The following is a 7,429-nucleotide window of genomic DNA, read 5'->3' as shown; positions in this document are numbered from 1 at the left end:
GCTCACAGTCTGTCCTGCATTAAGGTGAAGGAGCTGGGCTTTCCTAGTCCCACCCCAGTCAGTCTTGGCTACAGACAGTCAGGCTGGGGCTGGCAGGGAATGCAAACTCCCAGGCCCGCATGGCTCTCAGTGTGGGTGAGGCAGCTCGAAGTGCACAGAGGAAACCTTCTGACGGTCAGAGGTTCAAGCGGTTGGCAGAAGCTGGCACAGGAGCACCCGGCAGGCAAAAGGGATCTGGGCAGGACATGACTGCACCCAACTTTGCAAACAGTGTTGCGAAAACATCATAACAATAGCGGCTACTACAAGAACAATCAACAATACTTAACCTTTTTGAGGATTAGGTATCCCTCATGAAGCACTTTACATGCATTAGCTAACAACAAAGTAGGTTCGGTTATTACGACCATCGTATAGTTGGGGAAACTGAGGCTAAGAAGGATAAAGGAAACTGCTCACACACACCCCTAGAGGTAGTAAAGCTGGGTTGAGCACCTTGTTCCTGTAATTCCAGAGGCCAGAGCCCAAGTTCCTAACCACTATACTATTGCTATCTATGAAACCTATAAATTAAGAGCCAAATGGCAACCACCTTCACAGAGTCTGAGCACATAACGGGAAGGCACACAACGGGCAGGTTTCAGACAACTGAGTGAAATAAAATTCCAAACAAAATCCAAAATCCAAACAAGGCTTAGGTAGCCCACAGGCAGACTGGGACTCCTGAATGCTCCTCATACCTGTCTTTTTTTTCTCATTAATATCAGAGGCTCCATAGAGAATCTAGCCAACAACTACTTAGGTTAAATGTTTAAGTCTTTGGGGGCCATATTTCCAATATTTACTATATAGGGTGGTAACTTATAGAAGAGAGGAGATAATCTGGTTCCATGAGCATCACACACATTTACTGGCAAGGGAATGTGAAAGTTGTTCGGGGCATCTGCTCTGCCTGGGTCTTATAAGCTTCGAGAGGTATGAAGCAGGCTGTTGAGCTTGGTGGGATTGCCTTCTCTTCATCAGACACTGACCTAGTGACCACAGATATCTTCGATCATTACTGTATGTCACATAATTGCTCTCAGACAAAAACAATCTTGTTTACTACTAATATCTACCATTTGTGGACATATTTTCAGGGATTTCTCTACAAGAGTGTGAAGGTGTCAGTGAGAAGTTTTAGACTGAACCAAATGAAACTGCCATTCTTGTAGTTTAAAAACAGATGAATATTAGCAAGTTCACATGGTTCAACCCCATAGGTCACTGAGAGGAAAAAAACCAAAAAAACAGAAAACCTAAAGAGGCATCTTCCGTAAATCTTCATGGTCCTTTCAAATGGCTGAATGATGTGTAACGTGAGTAAACAGGCAGCGTTGTTTGTTAAAATCCACTGCTGTCTTTCACCAGAGCCATGGATAAATGACAATGAATAACCAAAACCGGCAGCAGATCGCCTGGAAACTCTGAGCCAACCAAACACTTTAGCCAAGCAAGGAGAAAAAGAGATTGATTTGAGTTTCCTCTAACTGGCCTCAAGGAGGTGGTTGAAATTGATGGGTAAATAGACCAAAGGAAGGTGGTGGAAAGAAAAAAAGAAAGAAATCATAAGCCTGGGTAACTTTCAGGCTGGATGACAAAGGCTGCATGTACATGTCGGCCTCCAATCCCCTCCCCCTCATGCCTGCAGCTTACTATGAGTTATACATATCATAAAAAAAGATATATTTCAGCTAATCTGTATAACTGTGAAACTTGAAAACTCAAGATTTAAAATGCAAAATCAGAACTGTTCTGCTCTATCACTCTCGAGAGCTATAATCACTAAACCTTGGGTCTGAGAGTAACAGACAACATCCAGGGGATGGCAGATGGGTTTCTAGGTAGTACCTGCCTAGACCATCAAAGGACACGGGAGAAGGAGTAGCCATGCATGGACCACACATCTGTCCTCCTGACCTGGGCTTCAGTTGACTTATCTGTACAAGAAGACACCTGAGCTATGGTGCATCTGAGCATCCTTCCATGTCTAACATTTCGGGATTTTTTCTAATTAGCTATAAATGTGACCTCTTCCCTGATACTCCGTCATATACTCTTGGTTGCCCAGAACTTTTTATTGCAAAGGAACAGCAGCAGCAATCCAACAAAAGCCACCTCATTCCTTATTTCTTCCCACTTTGAGTCACCACTCCTGCTCTCCTCTTAGCTCGGCTCAGGCCCACTCTGTTATGTTGTTTTAATAAGGTACTAACAACAGGTGCCGCATATCATGTCTTTAAATAATATCCCACAAAGGAATGTAAATTGGTGCAGCCACTATAGAAAACAGTATGGAGGTTCCTTAAAAAACTAAAAGTGAGTTGTCATATGATCCAGCAATCCCTCTCCTGGGCATACACCAGGAGAAAACTCTTATTCAAAAAGATACATGCACCCCAGTGTTCACAGCAGCACTATTTACAATACAAAGTGCTTCTTGCTTCCAAGACATGGAAGCAAACTAAATGTCTATCAACAGATGAATGGATAAAGATGTGGTAGATATACACAAGGGAATACTACTCAGCCACAAAAAAGAATGAAATAATTCCATTTGCAGCAACATGGATGGACCTAGAGATTATCATACTAAGTGAAGTAAGTCAGAAAAAGGCAAAGATCATATGATATCACTTATATGTGGAATCTAAAATATGATACAAATGAACTTATCTACAAAACAGAAAGACTCACAGACATAGAAAACAAATATATATATATAAACAAGTATATATATATATATATATATAAAACTGAATCACTTTGCTGTACACCAGAAACTAATATCTCACTGTACATCAACTATACTTCAATAAAATTTTTTTTAAATTAACAAAAAATAACAGTATCCCACAAAGCCTGTCACATTACCATCTGTCTGAATTTGCTACAGATAATTCAACATTGTGCCACTGGTGAGACTATGAACATCGTTTCCATTATCTTGCAAGTGACCACTTTTAGGTTATTGAAGAAACTAGATGGGACATGTGCAGAGACTTTGTCTCCTAACCACACAATATTGTTAGCTTTTTCCACACACACATGGTAGAATATTGATAGGAGCTTCAAGTTATTGAGTTCCCCCTTTTTTATGTCCTGAGGCCAGTCCCAGGGCACACAGCAGGGTAAAGAATAATGGAGAATTGATCCGGAGAAGCAAATGAAGATTATCAAGGACCGTCCCTCACTGAACAATGTAGCCATGTTTGATGTCATGGGACCTTGTTGGCCAGGCCACTGAAGATGGTTTCAGGGATTGGATCCAAAGGCAACCATCCCTAGGCTTAGCCAGGTTTGAGGAAGCCTTGCATGAGAACTCTGACCAAGAGGGCTCCTTATTTGGTGGTAACCTCCTGATTCAGTGGGATTCTCTCTGTTGGTCAAGTTTGAATGTAATATAAGGTGAAGGAGAGACAGCGATAGAAAGAGTAGAAAGAACCAAAAGCCATGAAGGCAGAGTGGAGACAGACTTACAGAGAGAGGAGGAGACAAGAAGAAACCGTGCCATGAAAATGGCCGGGCCTCTCATGAAGGGGCTGCCTTCTCCTGCATGGTGACCACTTGCCACATTTCCTTAAGTGCCTGTGTCTCTTGTAGTAAAATCCCTGATCTGCAGCGTAACCTGAACCTGCCTGTGATCCTTACAACCTGAGCGGCTCCAATCAGCAAAATGCAATTCCCTGATTTTACAGTTGAGCTAATTGAGCAAGAAGAATTAAGAATATACCCAAGGTGACACAGAAAGTAAGTACCCACCATGGAATTCAAACCTGGTTCCATCTGTCACAAACCCACGGGCTCTCCACTGAGCCACATTGCCAGTTTCAACCCAAGACAGGGTTGTCCCAATAACAGAAAGACAGTTTTCTGATTTTTCCCAAGAAAATCCCCCAATGATTGTAGAATTTCTGCTGCTGCCAGTTGATAAATGCTCATGCTTTTTTTGGTCTGGAGCTCACAGCCTTTTAAGAGCCATTCATAATGGTCTGCCTAACTGAAGGAGGTTAAGAGCACTATCTCAGGGATGTTGGCAGATGTTCCTGGCGAAAAAGGCTTTCTGGCATATCGGAGAAAGATATTTCACACCAGTTTCCTCTCCTTTCCTAGATCCCTCGAGACCTGAATGTGACCAAGACATACTGGGAACAGTGTGTGACACTTCTTCCAAACAAACAACACTTGAACTTAGGAAGGACAGAAGCTATTTCCATTATATGCATACTTTAGCTGGTAGAAGTCACCAAAGTTAACAGAACCATAATTAGTGACATAACTAATAATGAAAACAGAGCAATCAGAAGAGTGGTGGGCAAATGAGGCCTGGGAGATGTGAAGATGTCAAGATCTGCACAAGGCTTCTAAGACCTCCTGCCTCGTGGAGGCTTATAGTCCAAGACAGTGGAAGCACGTGTTCCATAATCCCCAAATGGTCCTTTATGGTCTTATCATTAATTTGAAGGGAAAGTTCATTTCCACAGGTCAAGCTTCACAGTGAATGTTGAGAACCCAGTTCAGCGGTGGAAAAAGCTCTAGAATGTTTTTCCACATTCAAACCACGGCTTCCTTATCAAGCTCATCAAAGCGTTTTTAAAAAATACAAATGTCTTACCAATTTGCCCAGGAAGAATAAATCTTCACAGCCACCTCAAAGGCTTGACAACTTTATTTTCATTGTGTGGAGCTGGGTGGGTCCCCCTGAACTGGGCTTCCTAAAGAGACCCAGCCCTTCTCCACAGTCTCCAGCCCTGCCACTCCAGTGAGTGTGATCAAAGCAGGAGGAAAGCCGAGCTGCTGAGCCTCGAGGAATAAAGCTAAAACAACAGATTTGTTTCTTGGCTTCTCTCTTAAATACGTTCAGAGTGTTTAAAGCCCTGTAAGGAAACGCTCTGGGGCCCTGGATAGGAGAGAAGCACATCTAAATGCCTTCCCAAGAGGAAATCTCTCACCTCGGTGGGGTAAATTAGCTCATTAAGAGCAGCCAGAAGCAGGCAGGAAACCTGGGAAGTAGGAGCTTTAATTCAAAGCACAGAAAATTATAGATTTCTTTACACATTAAAAAAGCATTTATCTTGGCTAAAAATGAAACGACTTTTCAATGATCAACACATGGTTTAAATCTGCTTTGCTAATTTATATCTATCCACCAGTCTGTCTAGTTGTTCGGCTACCAGGAAATTCAATTATATTCAAGAAATCTTTGTTGAATACCTACTACGCGCCCGTGGCACATTTGTGACTTGTACAAATACAAACAAAATTAGAAGGCAGGTGTCTACCCCCTTGCTCAGGAAGTAGGACTTATGTGTATTAAAAACTGGAAGACATTTTTATTTCACTTAGAGAGTATTTTTGCATTGAGCTTGGATGAGAATAATGTACAGTGGAACACTAAAAAGTGCTGTGTTCAGTGGAATCAAGTGGTGAGATGTGTAAAGGGAGGAATGGGTCAAAAGGAGGCAGGAGATTGAAAAAGAGAGGGTGAAGTTTCTTTGGAGGGTTTCCTAGTGCAAACAGGACCTAAACTGACCCTGAAAGAGGTCAGTGCAGCCTCTAGGAGATCTGGCTTTGGTCTCTGCTTTGCTGCTGGGATCTCTGACTATTCCAGTTCTCTGAGTCCTGATTTCCCCCTTTAGAATAAACACACTGGACTTGAATTATTCATTCATTCATTCACTTATTCATTCATTCACTATTCAGAACCAACTATCCATACCAGAGAGTCTGGATGTTTTAGGATGAAGCCTATGGGCTTGCTCTGAACCAAGGCATGAAAGAAAGGTCTCTGCTCTCCAGGAAGGTCTCAGACATACATGGCGCCATGACAAGTCCTATTGTTACCCTCCTTTTTACTTATCAAGCCGTCTATGTTTGTTCTGGGGAAACAGGACACAGAATTGGTTAAACGTAGTTGGGAGAAGGGGTCAAGGAAAGTCTGAAATATGGGGAATTGCAGGAGAAATGCCATGAGGGCAGTTACGTGGCATCTAATGGGTTCACGTGTGGTGACAGGATGAGGTGAGTGTGGTGACAAGACTGAAAGGTAGTGGAGGGGCTCAGAGGAGAGCTGCCATTCAGCTCAGAGTAAAAAGAACTGACAGACCCTTTGAGGCTGGCGTGTCACCCTGAGCCATGTGGCCAACTGAGAAGTCAGGAACAAGAACTGGGGCGCTTAGGACTTAGTCCCAGTTCTGTTATTCGGTAACGTTACCTACATTGTTCGAGTCTCTTGAACTTCAGGGTCTCCGTTAGCAAACTTGGGTTGATAAAATGCATGTACATGTTCCCCCTCACATCTCAAAAAGAATTTGGAGAAATGAGTAATAATAATAATATCCAGCATACTCAGAATGCTAATTTTATATCAGTTTTCACATATGAGCTCTCGGCAAAGCCTGTGCCTAATTTTTCTTAAACATAATACCAGCCTCTTTGAAAAAGGCTGTGCAGTTAGGGGTTCAAAATTATCTTGTTTGGCGAAGTTTGAGGAAATTTCTCCATTTGAGAAATTCCACAGCAGCACTTGGGTGTTAAGACCAGGACATCTAATGCTGCTTGTGAAAGCGCAATAGAATGCGCACATGTCTATGGGACATGCTTTGCTTGAGTGATTGAAACCATAATTAAACATCTCACATAGTCTGCCATGCTTCTGATTAAACATAGTAAGAAGTGAACATCTGACAAGTGTAAGACGCATGCCCCTCCTGTTTGACACTTCCATCCAGCCCTTTGACGCCATTCCTGGATATGAAAGGAATTCTAATCAAAGACATGCCCATTCTGATTTGAGACAAACATCACTGTGGTTTATAGAAAACTTCCTTTCTGCACTGACCCACAACCTAAACAAAAGGTCAAAATCACTTAAGTTGCTTCAAAACGGACTGTGGTGATACAAGCCAGCAATGTGGTGTGGATGGAAGCCCCATGCAATTCCTTTGTAAATCACAGAGCTAAGTAAACACTAGGAAAGCCTGCTATTGTTTACTCTGATACTTTAGTTAACACTTCAGAATCGTTAGCCGTGGGCCCTTGGGTAAGCTGCTTTTTAAACTATTTCACAGTCAAGGTCGACTTCTCCTATAGCCAGCAGATCCATAACCCCGAAGGCCACATCCTCTGAAGCCTCAGACACACATGTTCAGCTCTCACAGGCATCAACAGGGGGGTTCCTGAGACCCTGAGGCTGGATGAGGTTACCTGCCCTCCTCTTTTACCTAAAGATGAAATGATAAGGAGTCAGAGCTTGGTTTACCCAATACAGAAGGCCAAAAGCAAGAAAGAGTACGTTGAAACTGAACTACAGCTGATTCCCAAATTTCTTGACACCAGAAATTTTATCAATGTAGACACGTTAAATTATCTCCTCACCAAGGCACCCGAG

The sequence above is a fragment of the Stenella coeruleoalba genome (genome assembly GCF_951394435.1).
Source record: "Stenella coeruleoalba genome assembly, chromosome: 15".
Lineage (NCBI taxonomy): Eukaryota > Metazoa > Chordata > Mammalia > Artiodactyla > Delphinidae > Stenella > Stenella coeruleoalba.
The sequence above is the reverse complement of the archived record's forward strand: the minus strand, read 5'-3'. Positions refer to the sequence as shown.